General features: G+C 34.4%; 1 protein-coding gene across 2 annotated transcripts in view; it reads left to right on the forward strand.

The window, feature by feature from the left end:
- Positions 1 to 19,828, forward strand: part of LOC150105130 (xibalbin-1-like) — a 64,850-nt gene that overhangs the window by 25,447 nt on the left and 19,575 nt on the right. The window contains exon 2 of one of the 2 annotated variants that reach the window (XM_090396167.1): positions 16,535 to 16,581. The exons of the other annotated variant lie outside the window; for it this stretch is intronic. The gene's annotated coding sequence lies outside the window, so the exon portion shown is untranslated. The remainder of the gene's footprint in view (positions 1 to 16,534; positions 16,582 to 19,828) is intronic. 2 annotated transcript variants of the gene reach the window in all.

A 19,828-nucleotide genomic window follows, 5' to 3' on the forward strand; every position in this document is an offset into this window, starting at 1 on the left:
ACGTTGTGGTGATATGTGTAGAAACCATCTGTGGAGGTCTATTTTCAATAATTACTCTCCTGTCTTCAGTGCTGCATCTGCAGTAACATGTACGAGGGTGGCGTGAAAATTCCTCGGCCTAACAATTAAAAAACGAATTTATAATTTCCGAATTATTTTTATTTTTCAACTTAATCTCCCTTAAGACTAATACATTTATTCCAGCGATGCTCCAGCGCCATTATCCCGTCCCTGTAGTGGTTCTCAGTAAGACCTGCAAAATACCGAATCAAGAAGTGATTACAGCTGCAATCATCTCTTGATTCGAAGAAAAACGCTGACCAGCGAGGAAGAGTTTTAGTTTTGGGAAGAGATAGAAGTCAGAGGGAGCCAAATCTGGGGAATAGGGTGGATGTTCCAACAATTCATAGTGCAGATCCCTTAATTTTCCCATTAACAAAACACATTTGTGGGCAGGTGCAGTGTCCTGATGAAAGATGATTTTTCCTCTGCAAACCGGGTCTTTTCTCACGAATTTTTTCGTCTGGTCTGGTTAAAAGATCGGAATAATATTTCCCGGTTATTGTTTTACCCTCTTCAAGAATATTAATAAACAAAATGCCTTTAGCATCCTAAAACACCGATGCCATGACCTTTCCTGCTGATGGAAACGATTTTGTCTTCTTTTGGCGCGGAACAACCAGCTTCTGTCCACTGCTTTGACTGCTGTTTCGATTCTGGTGTGTAATAGTGGATCGACGTCTCATCCCCAGTAATAAATCGATGCAAAAAATCAGTTTTATTCTTGTTAAAACGCTTCAAACACTGTTCAGAGATTTTCATGCGAGTTCGTTTTTGATCTGCTGTGAGCAAGCGCGGCACCCATCTTGCGCAAAGCTTTTTCATTTGCGATTCTTCATGCAAAATATATCCTACACATTCTTTTGAAATGCCTATAGTCTCAGCAATTTCACGCACTTTGACTAGCTAGTCATCCTCTACCATATCGTGCACTTGGTCAATGATTTCTGGTGTTGTTACACTTTTTGGACGTCCTCCACGTGGATCATTTCAAGGCATTTTCAAAGCCACGTTTAAACTCTGCAGCCCATTTCTTAATTGTCGAAAACGAAGGAGAAGAGTGTCCATAAACTTTTATGAACTTCGAATGAATTTTTTTTTTCTTTTGGCGTTAAACCTTCTTTTATAAAGAATTTTATAACTGCACGATACTTAATTTTATCCATTTCAAGGGATACAGACAACACTTTTGCTTCAGACAACTGTATAAAACAAACTCTTGATAGAATGACTTGCAATTTCACATGGATGCTTATGACTGATGTACCAACTTAGGAAAAAAAAATCTTTCCGATAGTGTTGCCATCTATGGTCGACGCCGAGAACTGTTCAGACCATCCTCGTATTAATTTAAGAAGCATAGTTGTTATTCTAGTAGTCTGACAATATTTTAATCATTGATAGTATTTTTTCTTTCAAAAGCGCCGTGATAAGGACCTGTGTCCTTTAGTTGAAAAGACGTAAGTTTGAATCCAGCCGAGTAAAACCTAAAACTGTTTCACGTGATGGCGAATTGTTGGTCTCATACAGATGTAATAGGGCGTTTCATATGCAAAAACAGAGAAAATGGCTGGATAATGTAAATTGCTAATTTGAATTACTTAAATTTATAGTTATATGGAAATATCTTACTAAGTTTTTTTTTTTATTTTCGAAGAATATTTAAGGAATTGTAGGATATTATAACACAACAACCCTTACTCGTTGCTAGTCAGGTTGTCATTATAAACATTATTACTTGGAGTTATCTTTGCTTGATGTACTAATTCAACAAATATCATTTTAATATGCAGGGAATGCAAGGTTTACTCGTCTCCATTTGAAAATAGGATTTAGTGAATATATACATGAGTCACATCAAACTCCAAACTAACGGCATTAAGAATAAGTCATTTTGACAGCAAAAATCTTATTCTTCACTAAATAATGAATATATACGAAGTGGAATTCAAAAGGAGTTTGTTTCTGGCAATATCTTACAAACGTGATCTTAGATTGAGTTAATTCTTCAGCCACACCCATTATTTTTCACTAAATAATTGCCAACATTAGAATTTCTTAATCGAGTGTTCGTGTTCGAGACGTGTTCCTAAATCACAGAAAATGTCATTAAAATAAATCAAATTTTTATGGATTAATTTATCGCAAAATCCTCCTATACATAGTAAGTTGTTTGCTTAGTGGTGAAGCTTAATGATGCAAGAGGGCGCTGGTGAAGGGCTCTTGGTAAACAAAAATGGTAGTACCTGGCGAGTTATACGCTAGTTAAATTTAAGACAATGATTTTAAATCGAAAATATTTATTCTATTTTATCCATTAAGTGAAACTGCTTCTTGGAACGGGCATTAATCCTATCTCCAAAATCTGCTATGTTTGTCAGTTTGTGTGGATTATGTTTACGGTCTAGCAGGATTGAAAATTTCGTGTGAATGAAACCTTGTCATCCCTTAAGGGATCGGCTCACTCATCGTTGAAAAAATCTTATCCTCCACGTCAATACCTTACTACATTTATAATGTATCCTATTTCATATCTTATCTTACGTATTAGGTGCAAATAATCTTCATAAAAATCAAAATAATGCAATTAATCCCATCTGTATAATCTATTCACTCTGCAAGTTGTGTGTTCGCTGACGTATTTTTATGTTTAGCTGGGATTAGAGGGATCCAGAGTTTTTTGAAGGAAAAATTGATGAATTCACCTTGATGAAGCTGGGATTGGAGAACGGATATGTTAACCAATTGGCGAACCACACAGTCCAATCTGCTAGCATTTTAAGTATGGTACTTATCAGAAAGGAATTCAATCCATAGTAAACAAACTATTATTTAGTTTTCCCTCGTGCGATAAAAATAAACTCAAAGAGTAAACAATACTGCAATAAATATCACACACGAGCAAGTGAAAGCTATTACTAACAGAGGTGTCCTAAGTTTATTATCAAATATTAACCGTTCCGGACATATAATTAGCCAACGATCCAGCTAGTTTCAAGTTTCGCTGCATATAAAACTGTAATTAAATTTGAATAATCAGCTACATTAGCGTTACTAACCGGACACAAATGTCGAGGTCACCTCCCACACTACGGCAGATCTGTTTAGAAACTAAACAGAGATACACGACACCGTGACATTAAGATAGAAACGACTCGATTGCGAACTGGTAAATATTAATGACTCGGTCTTGATGGAATGATGTTCTCTGTTCAGTCGTAACGTTACTAATAGTAACATTTGAAGTGATACTGATTACAACACATCGTGTAGAAGTTTATGGCGATATTGGTATGGCAACAGAACGCAACAGTTGCCGGTAGCAACAGAAGGAAGAAAACTTAGTCGATGAGATAATTACAACTGTGGCTCTGTGTAATATTACAAATCAATAAAATAAATAGGAAAGATAAATCATTTCAAACATTTTATGGATTGCAAATATTTTTTATAATAATGGATTTTTTTATCCATCACATATAGTATTACATCCATAAATAGAAAAACCACATTGGCTTTATTTCAAAAAATTATTCATCTATAGATAAAAAAAGGAAGTTATATGTTGTATAAAATAATTTAATTTAGAAGATATTTTTTAAATATTTTGAAAAAAAATTTAATTTTTTGAACTACACCTTTAATTTATTAATATTATTTTCTTATATTAGAACAATGGGTTGAAATTTCGTGAGTTGAATTATTTGCTAATTGAATTATTTCGTGTTTCGAATTTAGGTAAGAATACCTAAAACTTAAAGCTAATCAACGAGGATTTTCGCTTCACAGTCTAAAACACTTTGAAGCGAAAATCCTCGTTGATTAGCTTTAAGGAAAAATTGCGAAAATGCCTTAATACGGAAGGCCTTAATTTGAAATTAAGGCCTTCCGTATGGTTTAAGATATGTGAACATATCTTAAACCATACGGAAGGCCTTAATTTCAAATCATGCATCGGGAACTTTGATTAAGTACTTTCTGAGGTATTTACTTCCCTACTTCGGGATCATGCTGGTTCTCGCGCAGAGGTTGTGCCCAAGTCGTATTATCCACTATGTAATTACATAAAAAAGTTTACGACAGATGGTATAACTGTTCTTCAATTAAAATCGTAAAAGTTATACTTTTTTGTTTTGTTTTTTCAGCTTTCTAGATATGACACTCTGCATCTGGGAACAAATGCGGAGATATTATTCAACAATATCAAAAATAGTTGGGAAACCATTTCGCTGGAACTTGACCTGGAGGATAGCAAATGGACATCTCCCGATGAAATGGACAGTCACGATACAGACCCAGACCGTGCTATCCGTTCTGTGACGTTTGCCAGAACGTTCAAACGCTGGGACATTTCTTCTACTTCTGTCCCCGCACTCAGCGTATCTGGCGACGATTCTGTAATGTACTAGGCATCCCAATGCTGACCTTTGCGGAGGTCGTGTATTTACAGTTCCCGCCACCTCTTAGAAAAATGCAGAAATTCTTAATTTTCCTTGTAAACGTGCTTTATTTTTTATTCGTGTGGGGTCTCCCCCCGTTCCTCGACCATCCCTTAGGATTGGTTGAGTCCTCCTAATGAGGGATTAAGTACTATATCCAATGACTGTAGACTGTGTGTACACGGGGCCAGTTGGCCTGCTTGCGGGATGAAAACCCCCAGATAAACTGGGGAAGAAAAACCCTGCTGTCCACGGCTAACTTGGCTATGGCTGAAGAAAAATCCTTAATGGTATTATGAAATACCATATCTGGAAAGTAAGAAAAAAATCCCAGATACGGGATGAAAATAGAATATATGCGAGAGTGCTCAATGGGTTTTGTTTTTACTTACTTCGGTTGTCGGCACAGGAACCGAGGTAAGTAAAACCTACTAGGGGATGGAAGGTTCTTCAACAAATGGTGCAAACCACCTATTACCCGTTTCATGACCCAGGGGAAATTAAACCTTGTTTATTTTTATAAAATAATTCTTTGGTTTTATAGTTCACAAATAGGAGGAGGGTTGGCCTGATTAAACCCGAGCTGCGAAGGACAACATCGTGGAGGTTTATCAGCTGCCTGAGAGTGTACCACTCAGGCCAGGTTCTTCCCCATCATTTCTGTTCATTTGGTTTTAGGGCAGGTGTGATGAGAGTGATGTCCAACGACCTTTAAGCCACAACCTCACTCTTATATAGCTAAATTGGGTCGACTGTGGCCTCTTTAGAACCTCCTACCATCATACTTTTGCTCACTACCCCTCACTACTTACTGACCTTCAGCACGCTTTTATACTCTAAAGGCCGATGATGAGAGACACGAACTCCTAAAATATAAAGATATGCTTTACGTTTAATGAGTACTTAATGAAATCCTCCCTGACTCAGCATAGAACTGCATTCGAATCCTATTTAGAACTCGAAAAACCTTTATTAGAGATTTTCACCTGAAGCTGAGTCAAAGGGAAGGCGGCAGGGTTTTCATCACCCTTTTTTTCGGGTTTATCATCCTGCAAACCAGCGCCGTGACCGCACATATTCTACCGAAATAAATACTCGTCCTTAGAAGGAGGCAGCGGGGGAATGGAAAGTCAGCCGCAATCAATTGCCTTAAAACTAATCAAGGAACTCAACCACTCTGAGATGGACGCGAGAAATGAATGGAAAGATTTGATGCAGTTTTAATTACACAGCTTTTTGTAGTTCTGCTATGGGAAAGAGTATCTGAACATAGTAATGCTTTATGTTTTCTATAGTACATACACTTATGAGCCAAAATGTTATACCACCAACCTAGTTGCATGTTGGGCCTCCTTTAACTGAGATAACCGCTTGCACTCACTCACTTTGCCGTTGACTTATCTAGACTACGGAAACTACCCTGAGGCATCCTGAGCCAACTAGAGAAAACAACATCACGTAGGTTAGTAACCCCACGAGGCTCTGATACTGCATTCAATACGATCTCACAAATGTTCTATGAGATTCAAATTAGCTGAATTAGGAATCGGTGGGCGGCACATCGAATGCTTGGAGATGCTCTTTGAACAATGCGAGCCTTGTGACATGACACAAGGTGTTAATCTGTTGTAAGAGTCAAGATACATCGGATCACATTATCAACATGTAGGGACATACCTAGTCTGCAACAACGCCCCCATATAAGAATCAGTACTCAATATGTGTTCAATGGGGGATGAAAGGACACAATAATGTTCGGAGGGTAACCCCATAGTACCACGATACATCACCAACTGCCTGTTTCACAGTTGACAATAAACACGCCTAATGGTCAAAATGTTTTGGTTCATGTGTGTGTGTGTGTGTGTGTGTGTGTGTGTGTGTGTGTGTGTGTGTGTGTGTGTGTGTGTGTGTGTGTGTGTGTGTGTGTGTGTGTGTGTTTAGAGAGGCACAATTATGCCCATATATTCACATTTTTTTCTTTGCTTTATTGTCTAATGAGAATTAGACACTTAGAAAGCTGAGAGAGTCAAATGACTTAACTAATTCTATGAAAAAAATATATATATCAGGAGTGAAATCCTTAATTTGTAGCTATGGCGAATATACGAATGCCCAGTTCGCGCGGTTAGACTAGTGGCTTTGCTCTTCGTAACCATATGTCTGGGGAAGAAGTGTCCTAGGTTCGATTCGCGTCGGCAACGTGAGGAACTTAAGGATCTTCCTCAGCCATAGCCAAGTTAACCGGTCTTGGGCTTGGAAAGCAGGGTTTTTTCCGTCAGTTTATCTGGGAGGTTTTCATCTTACAATCAGGCAAACCGGCCCCTTGAACACACACACAGATTACAGTCAGGAATACTGACCCACTCATAGGCCTGATTCGTCAGCTATGCCGGTCCCGAGCGGGATAAAATTTGGGGAGATTGAAGTGGTGCCGTACCTTCCCGTAAAAGGGACTCACGGCCGTTGTATTATCATATGAAACTAACTAACGGATTCCCAGGCAGAGGTCGTGTGCATTTTAAGTGGTGCAATACCATGTTAAAAATGTTTGTATGCTCAGATCACTTAAACCTTTTCGTTTAAAACGCATTTTAAACGAACAGTTTAAGCCTTTTCGTTTAAAATTTTAAACTTTCGAAATTTTAAAAGTTTAAAATTTCGCTTAAAAATTTCGTTTAAAAACGAAAAAAATTTCGTTTAAAACGCAAATATTTTTGGAGTGCTTGATATGAAATAATGATTGGTGTTTGCTATACTTTATTTTAATCGTGTTTCCTAATTAATAAAGTACATTATCCATGAGTCCCAATATTCTTCTAGGATCTTCCTGGTATCATCTAGATCAGCGAAATTACTAAGTGTAATTTCGCTGATCTAGATGAGTAATTCTAAGTCACTACATGCTTATTTTATTTTTTTTATTCTATATGGTTTCCAAGTTACGTCATAATCAGCCTGGTGAGTAAGGTTTTTTTCCACCATGAAGAAACAGTTTTTTATTCTCCAACGATACACTTACAAATAATATTAGTCAGAATTACGAAACAAGGTACCGAAGTTGTCCGCTGTATTCTTCATAGTCCGTCTATATTCTCCAAATATCCGAAAATATCAATTTCAATGAATATGAAATAAATTGTATTCTATTGTGTATATACTGCAGAAACTAATATTAAAAATATTAGTTTCTGTCTATTAAAAATATTTTAAACTGGTTTAAATACGATTTGGCTACAGGAACAGATGTTCGCAAAAGCAGAATGTTTAGCTACATACCATTTTGTTATAAATGATTTTAATTAGTTTTGTTTTTGTTTCATTTATTTTGAAATTCAATTAAAATTATTGAGGACATTTGCTAGTGCTATTATCTATTATATGCTGGTATGAAAATAATGTTTATAAATTGCTAAAAAATTACTGATTAATAAATATAATGTAAATAAAACAATGCAAATTAAAATGAAAAATTTAATTTTTTTATATTTACAAAAAATCATCAGAAATTTTATCAAAAATCGATTTTAGCACCTTTATCGTTTCATGTAGAATTTTATACACCATTTATCGAAATATATAATTAAATATAAAATGGACTCAATAATTCGGTTTTGAGCTAACAGGTGAAGAAGTAGTTCTAATCTACTCTTTGTCATGAACTATGAACTATTTTATATTTGTATAATAATATTTGTATAATAATATTTTATACTTCGGTAACCCATTTACGGCATAAAGTACGCTCGCAATCTTTCAGAAATTAATTTCTGATTTCTTTTTATGAAGATATGTCTTACAGTCCCAGAAAAGCAAGAATATTTAATTAACTGCAAGATGCTAGAGCGAGAATTCATCCAAGAATAAAAAAAGAAAGTAACGATATGTTGCTCTTCATGCATACATGAATATGATAAGACATAATAATGAACAAACCTTAATCTTCCTGCATGGCAAAAGGAAGTTTATTTGGAATAATAAGTAATCTCAACGGCATTGATTAATGTGACCACTCTCTGTAAACATCTACTGGGTGGTTCGAACAACCAAGACAGAAGAAACCTGCTGTGGTATATAAGAGAAGAACGCGATGAGTTTCCAAAACAACAATAAATGTCTTTTGCTGTATTTTGAATGAGTTTTGCAACTCCACCTATCGTCGTTCGAATGAAATAACGAACAATTCTGTGTTGGAGTGCAACTTAGACATATTATGAGCAGTTCCACGTTTCCGAAATCATGTGAATTAAAAATATGTTATTGATAAATCAATAACATATTTTATTGATAACAATTAGTCCAGTAAAGTATTTGCGATTGGTAATTATTATAAAAAATAGAAAATTTCCCCTCCGATAAATGTTTTTTTAAAAAAACAAAAAACACCTAAAAACAAGGGATCTAAACAATGTTCAAATTTTAGCATCTAAAATAGATTTGAATTTGTTAACTTGTTAAATTTAAATTTGAATGAACAAATGTATTTTGCTATAACTGAAGTGAATTTACTATTCTGAGTGAAATTTGAAACTTTTCTCTAGAGGGTTGATGCAATTAGCCGGTAGTAGTACATAGATTTACTTCCTGGGTGTAACTCAGACCCCTCACGTTTTGTACCAGGTTTTAAAAAAATATTGTAAGTATACTGGTGTCCAAAAGCTAAGGACGAACTACATTTTTACCTGAAATGAAAATGAAAATTTTTATATGAAATATGAAAATTTTTCACGACTATAGCCAAATGCTAATAAATTATATTAGCAAAAAATGTATTACAATTTTTGTGTGAATATGTTTTTGACATATTTAAGTTACAAATTTCCTAAGGACGTAGTTAAGAAATTAATGTACAGTGCTTACAGAAAAATATGCAGAGACACAGTTCAGTATTAAATATGTCTCCTAAGAACTGCGATGCAGCTCTCGTAACAACGTACAATGCTTAGCACCAAGTGATTCAGGAGTTCTTGAGGCAAACTGACCCACTCCTCCAAGCAACCTTGTTTGTTTTCTGGGGAGGGGGAGATTTCGAGCAATGCGTCTTCGTGTTTCGTCCCGTTTCTGTGGGGTTGAAATCTGGGGAGCGTCCTGGCCGCTCGATTCGATTAATATCCTCGGTCTCCAGAAGAATCTCTACTGTTCGTGTACGACGTGGTGTGACATTGTCATCCATATAAGAGAATTGTTCGCCTACAGCATCACGGAACAATCGGACATGGTGTTGAAGAAACTTCGTTGCAATATCGTTCACCTGTCATGGTCCCTTTGTCCAGCACTTGTAGCTCGGTGCATCCATTGAGCATAATGCCTCCCCACACCCTGACCCCAATACCGCCGTATCTATCCCTTTCAAGAACCTTCTCGCGATGGTAAGCGGTACAACTTTCACGCCATATCAAGTGTTGTCTGGAATCGGAGGAAAGGCTAAATCGACTCTCATCTGTAAAGAGTACATTAGCTCATTGGTATTTTGTCCATTTTTTTTTGTTTGTTCCAACACCATCAGAAATGTGTTATACGATGAGTTGTGGAAGGGACGCAGACAGACTACAGGCCTTCGGGCGTATAGGCCTACTTGTCGCAATCGCCTTGCCACAGTTTGTCGAGATGTCCATCTTTTGAAATGCTGCTTAGAGCGCTATGTGAGAATCCAAATTCTCTGGCAATATCAGTAATTCTGTGGTCCTCTTGAAGCTTTCCAGTAAGCCTTCACTGCGTGAAATCATTGAAACATAACAAGATATCCAAGGTTACAATTTTATTCCTTCAGGAAAAGCGCGTCTTCAAATACAATTCGCTTCGTGCAGCCTTTGGCCTTTTATCCTGTTGAGGGCTATCACATGACCTGTTTTGCGCCTGATTCGAAAATTTGAATGTTTACCCGCTTTCTACTGAAAATCGTCAGTTGTACAAATTTCCACAAGCTAACTCGTCTGAATTTGCGGTTGTAATCATCAGTGTTGGTCCTTAGATTTTGGATACTAGCGTATATTTCATGTCTTAAACGGGCTGTCGGTTGACCTAAACACCTCACGTCATCCTTCCTCTTTTTCAAATTGATGAATAAGATTCTAATTCGAGAATCAGAAATGTCGATGAAGTTTCCTTACAAGTTTCCTAAGTCGTTACATTTACATCATCAGGGGTATTAACAAAAGTTGTACAGAAGAGAATTTCTAGAAACAATTAATTATACATATTAAATGCTATCAGAACTTCACAACTGGTACATATAAATAAATAAATAACCATAATAAAAACATTGAATTAATTACTCTGTACATGTTGGAACATATTTGTTGTATCCTTGCTTTGTGGCAGTTAGAGTTTTAATCAAAGCGGACCAAACTTGGTGTTGTATTAAACTGTGATTTTTGTTACATCGTGTGGGACTCTGCAATATTTCAGAAGCTTCCTTGACTGGCCTACATACCAAATCCCACAAGATCAATGAATTCCATAAACACTGGATGTAAGAATCTGGAGATTTTATGCAATGGGGAAAAAAAAACTTTAATGTTGGACTCAGGGAGGAACGTAATCACTTTTTCTGTAGCATTCTTAATGTACGGTAGCGTGATTGTATTCTTAAATACAGGAGTTGTCGGAGGTGTGTTAAGAATTTTGTTGATCGTCTTGGTTTCATAACCATTGAGGGTGAGGTTATGACTCAGGCAGCGCAGCGCAATTCTTCGTTCCTGTTAATTGACATGCTGAACACATACGCTGTATCTCGTAATGTTTTAATGAATTATTTGTAATTTATATGCAACAATTGTGAAGTTCTGACATCTAATTATTTCTTATTTTGTGTATTCTTTACGTTTTGCTAATAAACCTTAAGCAGAATGTATCGAGGTACCTGTTAATACCTCCTTTTTAGCTGACACGAACAGCGAAAAGGAGGCATTAACAGGTACCTCAAGCTCTCTAAACGGTACAACAATTTTACCTTAGTGATAAGTTATATATTTCAAGAAAAGGTGTATGGAATATTTTGATGAAATAAATTATATAGGTTGCTAAAAAGACTCTAATATTTATAAAATTTCATTTTTTAAATAATAAAAATGTATAGTTTTAATTTATGCTCTTTCAATTTGTGTATTTTAGCAATAGCAATAGAAATTTATACAGAGTATTAAATACTAATATCATATACACGCATCACAATAATAATCATATACACATGTCAACCAGTACATGACGATCTGAAACCATTGCCCAACTTATTTACATTGTCGATAAGAATGCTAAACTCAGTAATATCAATAATAATGTGTGTTCTTACTGATTTTCGGGCATTACGGAATGGACATGCGGTCAAAATTTGAATCAAAACTAAACGTTTCGGTGTAATAGCGTCTCATCCTAGTAGTTCATACTATAGCGTGCTTTGAATTCATGCAGAATATAATATTTTAACATATTTAAATTTAAGACTCTATTCAATAGTACAGTCTCTTTATCATAACTTGTCCTATATTCAAGATATCAGAGATATGCAGTTAACAACTTAAATTGCAATTATTTTAATCCTAAATAAATTATTAAAATGTTTTTCGATTTCCATTAAACTATATTTCGATCATCATCTAAAAAGAATTGTATCGAAAAGTTTATTAAACATGTTGCATTTCGCAAGTAAAAGTATATTTTTATTTTTTTTGAAGTTCATTATTTATTATCGCAAGGACATTTTATTCTATTTGAGCATAAAACAACTTATTACTTTAAAAAATACAATAAAAATGTTGCAGAAAAAATTAAGAATAACACAATTTTTTGCAATGCAATACTTTTTTTTTTTTTTTTGCGAGGAGATGGAGCGAGTCCTTGACTCTTCATCCCTTCATCTGATGGAAGAAAATGTGTGGATTGGATGTTATTGAGCAAAAAGCTCTAGTCACGGCTGGGTAACGGCAATAGCCAAGCTTCAGTAAAAACTTCATTGGCTACGGCATTGCCATCCATTACTCTGATTTGCTAATAATCATGCATCATGAGTGAATCCACATAAGTCCTTAAAAAGACGACGCAAGAATGCTTTTCATATTCCCAGTTATTTGTAGAGGACAGTGTAAAAATAAGGTGTTATTGAGCTATAAAAAGCTCTGATCATGGCAAGAGGGCAACAACAATAGCCAGAACCTCAGTACGAAATTCATTGACTACAGCATTGTCATCCATTATCCTCCATGGGTACCTATTTTAGTCCCCTCGTAAGACATGCCTGGCCTGAGATACATTGAGGCTATACTTATCCAGGCCACCACACGGGGCGTGAGTGCATTAATATAACTTATTAATGAATTATTTTCATTGTATATTTTTAAAATTAAGGTTTACGAAATATAACATGTTTTAGATTTATCCATATTGTTTATTTTATCTATTAATATAATTTGCTATTAATAAATTTAATATATAATAAAATTATATATTAAATTTATTAATAGTAAATAAATTTAATATACGACTCATATTTTGCATCATCAAAATATGAGTCGTTTTTAGTGTTGTTTTTTTTATTCTATTGATCGTAATACAGAAACAAGAATGTTTTTAGTGAAGTCGAAGTCCTTTTCAAAAAAAAAAAAAAAAAAATCAGAAAGCTTTCAAGTTCACATTCGAAGTCTACATTCTCTTACCAGAGCACTTCAATTTCCTACACATGAATAAACACGACATGTGTTTTCAAACTTCCTACGTAAGCCGAAAACCGACTTTGTCATCTCGGATATATTAAAAGAGGTTTTAAGACAGAATAGAAAGAGCGTACGAATGAAATAGCTTTTAGATATATATTTTAATATCAAGAGAGAGAGAGAGAGAGAGAGGGAGAGATCTAAAAGTATTTTCTAAAAAAGGAACATGAAAAGATTTGACAGTGCAAATAAAAAGAAAAATCTCTTTTGATCTTTGTAACATAAATGGAGAGGAAGTGAAGGGAAAATAAAAAAGAATACTGAAAGTTGCATCCAACGAAGCAGTTCGATGTTTTAATAATAAATGAAATATACACATTCACAAAGAAATGCGCAGTACATGTATATGTTTTATTATATGAAAGACCTTATTTTTCCTAATTATAATATGGCATAGTTCTTAAACTCATCAAAAGAGGGCACTGTAGCAAAAACGTTTAATTAAAATACTGATGATGCTTTTTAAATAAATATAATTACCTGAGATCAAATATAACAGCATTAGTTGAAAGTTTATATATTTTTATATAAAAATTAATATTTAGATATATAAATCTAAATAATTTAAACATTATTTTATTACTTTTTATTGATTTAAGTAAAATATCTGTAATGAAGTTAAAAACACCATTATAAAAAAAAGTAATCGAAATATTAAATAATAAAAAGTTTCGGTTGCAATTTTCTTTTAATCAAAATTTAAAAGTCATGATTTTACATGATAAATTTATGCTGTAGCCAATGAAGTTCTAACTGAGGCTCGGCTATTCGCTCTCTTAGGTTTCTTCCGAAGTTTTGTTCCCACTGAGGGGGGATTGATTTCGAGGGGTTTGCCCTTAGAGAGCATTTTGAGTCTCCGGGGAAAGTGTTCTCCGGCAGGCCTAGTGAGGGGTTGTGTCTGTGGATGCTTTCCCATGGAATATGAGCGGTTCTGCTCGGCGGTGGGTTAGTCCGCCACTGAGTGGAGCCAACGCTGAGCTGGACGGTCTTTCGGCAACTATGGAGTGGTCTATGGATCGTCCGAATTTTTAGAGACGGCTTTACTTTGATATAAATCATGTGAAGTTCGCTAACTAATCAAAATTAATTATTAATATTAAAATAGAATTAATATGATTGCATCTTACTATGGTATCATTCTCCACTGAGATAAATTAAAAAGCTAAACAAATGAAGCCATAAAAAGGAGAGGGTAGAAATGAAACATTACGAACTTATTATTATTTATCTGCCTCTGTGCTAAGTAACTTTAAGGGATCTAATCTGTTTTGTTCCAATAGAGTAATGAGCAGCAGTCGCTCAGTGTGACCGCTATGTTTTTCTTTCCCCCTCCCCCCATTTTTGAACTGCTAGGAATGTCAAAGCGTTCTATGTATTCTTCATTCACCAACCATCGAAAATGTCGTCCTCGCTAGGCGCTTTTGTTGTATGCTTTTCTGTAGGCTTCAACTGTCTGAAGATCAGTCACTCCATCCATCTCATTGAGGGTCTACCACTTGCTCTTTTTCCAGGAACTTCACCTTGTATTACTGCTTTAAGCAGTCCTCTTCCCGTTCTTTCAAGGTGTCCAAAATATATCCCAGAGAGATTTAGCCCCTTTGATTGTAATTCCAAACAAATTAGCTCCATTATTATCTAACGTAAATAATAAAGAAAGCTGAAACTCTTGTTTTAAACTAAAAAAAAAAAGTTATCTGAGAACTATATTAATAGTAGAAATGCCTCAACTTTTAAATGCATAAAAGCATTTATAATTTGTAATTCTGATGAGAATTGCAATTGTAATTCTCATCAGAATTACAATTTCTGATGAGAAAAGAAAACATTGTAAACATCATACTGCAATGATGTTTACAATATTCATTTATTAATTTTGAAACATCTCTGTGAAGTGATACGTTCAACCATAACAATGCACCAGCGCACCCGTCTAACTTTACATTGTTTTTAATCGGTGTCATATTTTATTTTACTAGGCTTACTGAATAGAAGCCGAGAGAGAGAGAGAGAGAGAGAGAGAGAGAGAGAGAGAGAGAGAGAGAGAGAGAGAGAGAGAGAGAGAGAGAGAAGATAAAGTGCGCAATTCGGTAGAATTATTAATCACAGTTGCCTTTCAAGGTAAGCCCGAACTTAAAGAAGAATGACAGTGACACGAAATCTCTCCCAATTCTTTAACATTCATATAAATAATGAACGTCTCCGAAAAAATGGTTTCTGTGATTTTTTTTCTCATTTATTCTGATCGTTTCTTAGATACAAGCGGGAAGACAATCTCATAGGGTTTGCTTCCTTTGTCAAAATGTCCTCTCTATCAACCAACACGAAAATGCGAACGAACAACCATGATGAATGTTGCTTAACTGGGAATGTTGTTAGATGAAGTCCCATCGTCCCTTGGGAACAGTACTCACGCAGTAAATGGAAACTGGTGTAAGTCCATCTGTTAAATCCATCATAGTTCCCAAGAGTCTAAAGATGAGACTATTAAGTCTGTGTCACGGCAAGCAGATGTCAGTTACAAAGCACAATCGCTGTGCATATGAGAGAACAGTAGAATAGGATTACAAGCATTTCTTCTTTTTTTTTTTAACTCAATCGCATTTCTCATTTTTCTTTTTAAACATTTATTTCTTTCTATAAAACTAAAGTATATTACAATTAAATTTTTTCTTCGTTTTTAATTAATTAATTTTGAAAATTTTACAAAAATTTATACTTCCCTACATACACCTTTATTTTTTTTGCATACTTATTCATGAACATATTCGTAACTAGATTATTAAATGGGTTCTTTCGAATGATAAGATTTTCGACTCATAAGCATTTCACTTTGTTGTTTGAGGTTCTTGAAGTTATATTCATTAATGGTATATTTCTTAATGGTATAATGGTATATATATATATATATATATATATATATATATATATATATATATATATATATATATATATATATATATATATATATATTCATTAATGGTATATTTCTTAATGGTATAATGGTATATATATATATATATATATATATAATTGTTTGAGGTTCTTGTAATTGTTTGAGGTGAATTTAGAAATGTGAAATTTTAATTGGCGAATTAGAAAATTTATTTTTATTATCAGCGTGATTCAATTTGGAAATTCCACATCAACTATTTTTACTAGGGTCTCTTGAACGATGTTTTATTAAGCTTTTTTTTTTCCTTTTATGAACTTTCATATTTATTTGAAGAATCAATGAAAATTGACGTAACGTAACGTAAGCTCGTGGCTGGGTAGCTAAAAATGTTTTTAATAATTCTTGATTTTTTCATGATTTTTTTTTCATTTCAGTTCAGATCTCAGAAAACAAAACTGCATCACAGAGTGCGCTGTTTGAGGTTCGTGAAGTTATATATTCCTTAATGGTATAATTGTTTGGGGTTCTTGAAGTTATATTCCTTAATGGCAGTTTTGTTTTCTCAAAGAAATACAACAGTTTCAACGCTGGAATCAATAGCTCTGAAATCAAAATAAGTTTTCGCTTTCTGGAAACATAAAAAAATAAAAATGATTTAATACTATGAGGATTGCCAACTGTCAGTTGTAAATAATAATGTAAGCACTCAATACTCGAGATCTTAATAATTATTACAATCATTTTCTTAATTATTAATACAATATCAGATTATCATTACTAGTCTACCTCCAGTTAGTTTCAACAATAGCTAAAATCATGAATACCCATCAGTTTGAATGCGACAAGTAGAGAGAGAGAGTATGGCAGACACATATCGCCATATCGTGATCCTAAACCCTAACTGGTATTATTTTCTGAAGTAATGTCAGCTTTACTGTAAATTTTTCTAAGTTTCTGGATAAAATTATAGTGTCAGGTAGAATAAAATTCGACTTACCCGCGCCAGAGTTTAGCTAAATTAGCAACCTGCTTTAAAAACTTAAAGTTACTCTAGAATCGAGCCTCTAGCAATCGTTATTCTGGCAGTTATGAAACCACAAAAGGTTACACAATCAATTCGCGATAATGTTATTTGCATTGTCATAATTTAGAATAAAAACACCTAATCAATTAATAAGATAAATAGTAATAATTAGGGGAAATAGTTAATTCTATCTTGTCTTGATCTGGTACTTCTTTTTTGAAGAAATTTATAAAAAAATAACGTAAATAAATAACTTCCATTTGAGAATTTTCATAATTTATTATTCTAAGCTATATGTCATTGCAAAGAAAACGTTTTACCAGGGACATTTTTTATCGTAGCAAATAAATTTCAAAGGCTATTAATTCAGGAACAAAACAATGAGATTTATAATAGTTCAGAATGTTAATGAGCTTTAAAATAGTCCAGAAAGATTTCTTTAGAATATATGCATTCATAAAAACAACACGTGGTTCCCTACAAAACAAATAAATAAATAAAATAGGATCCCATTCAAGACAAAATATTTGAGCAATTCTATTTCATCATTTAAAAGCTTTAAATCTTGTTTTTAATTTTTATTTTGTTTGTTTGTTTCCTTGGAAACGGGTTTATTTCTAAACCTGACGCTTGTGGTCTTGAATTTCTCAACTATAATTCGTAAATAATTGAATTCAAGCCTAACGCAGAAGTTATATTGTAGAAAGTGCTCTTCTCTTGCGTTGCACCTAGACGGGTAGACAATAACCAGAACCATTTTCGTGTCACTATAATTTATATTACAATCAAATGATGAATTATGTGTCTCTCTTATTGTGATTAAACAAAACACAACTGCAATATTTTATTTCATTTGTTCTGCAATTTAAGATTCCTTGCATAATCAAAATAAAGCCATAATTATTTACATGAATTTTAATTACAACATTATATGAGACAATTAAGGGTGTCGATGCTCATTCTTGTTCACTTTCAGTGAACCGAATCCTTGAATAAGAATGAAGAAACCGTAAAATAAAACGAAGGTTAATAAATCTTTCAAGAAATGAAAGTTATTATAGATTCTAAAGCTATTTTCATATCATATCATGAAGATAATTGGCAAATCCCTGAAGAATTGGGTTTAAAATTGCCTTATTAATATCGCATATAATTTATGTTTTAATCGACTGAAAATAAATATGAGAAAACAAACTGGCTGTAGCATTCTTAATCTTATTACAAAAGATTTTGAGTATTTTTTCTAATATAAAAGAATTTATTCTATTATTAACGTACGCAAATAAAAATGAATGAAAGAATATATTTTTAATATACATTATAATTTAAAATAATATACTAATAGTAATTATTATTTTCGTAAATCTCAATAATATTTTTATTGCTTTTAATATAATACTTTCGAGGTGAAATGGGAATTGAATCAATCGACCGTGAGATGCGGTGATTGATTCATTCAATCCAATACCCTTGGAGGGTAATGGATGGCAATGCTGTAGCCAGTGAAGTTCTAACTGAGGCTCGGCTACGGCTATTGCTTTTACCCTCCTGCCATGATCACAGCTCTAATAGCTCAATAACACCTTATCCCTACACTGTCCTCTACAGATAACGGGGAAGATGAAAAGCATTCTTGCTTCGCCCCTTTAAGCCAGTCCTTATAATGACTAAGGGAGAAGGGAAGAAGATGCAAAAAAAGTCCTTTTTAGAACTTCCAGGGTAACGGATGGCAATGCTGTAGCCAATGAAGTTTTAGCTGAGGCTCGGCTACTGCCGTTACCCAGCCCTGACTTGAGCTTTTAACTCAATAACACCCCATCCACACAGATTTTCTTCATTCAGATGACGGAATAAAGATTCAAGGACTCAGTCCATCGCCCAGTTCTTTTAAGAACTAGTAATTAGTCAAGTCAAGATTAACGGCACTAACTCATCTCAGCGACCCATCTTGGCTGGAGTGAAATTCTCTTTGCTATTCTCTGTATACATATCTGATATCCCGCACAACCCAGTGACATCCATCGTGGCCCTGTATGCAGATGACACTGCATTATTAGTCAGATCTCTTCGACCATATTTCGTTACTAGAAAATCTTCTAAAATTAGAAAGATGGTTCACCAAATGGAGACTGCAAGTGAATCCCCTAAAAGGTTCAGCTATTCTCTTCACAAAAAGGTCGATATCTCCAGTAGGAGACATCTTATTATTCAACAACCAAAATTCCCTGGCAGACGGAAACAAATTACTTAGGTGTCGTCTTCGACAAAAAATTAACTTTTAACCAACACATCAAGGCTACATGTAAAAAGGCATCTAAAGCCATCGCTCAGATCTACCCCGCTAATAAACAGAAGCAGCAAACTAAACATCAGAATCAAACTGCTTTTATACCAGCTGACTATTCGTCCTATAGTTACTTATGCTTCTCCAGCCTGGAGCCACACTTCCACTACAAATATTATCAAATTCCAACGGGTTCAAAACAAATGCTTGAGAATGATCCTAAACGCATCATGGTTAGGTAGAAATCATCAACTTCACCGAGATACAAATATTCCTTATATCTTCTCCTTCCTACAAACTTTAGCTGCAAAGTTCTTCCTAAAGACGTCCACTCATCCCAATGATCTAGTTCAGCAGGTTGTAGCCTATGAGCCTACGGATACATTCAAACACAAAAGACCAAAAGCCATTTTAGCTTCC

The sequence above is a fragment of the Typopeltis vanoorti genome, chromosome 7 (genome assembly GCF_054136105.1).
Source record: "Typopeltis vanoorti isolate ZY-2024b chromosome 7, IOZ_Tvanoo_1.0, whole genome shotgun sequence".
NCBI lineage: Eukaryota > Metazoa > Arthropoda > Arachnida > Uropygi > Thelyphonidae > Typopeltis > Typopeltis vanoorti.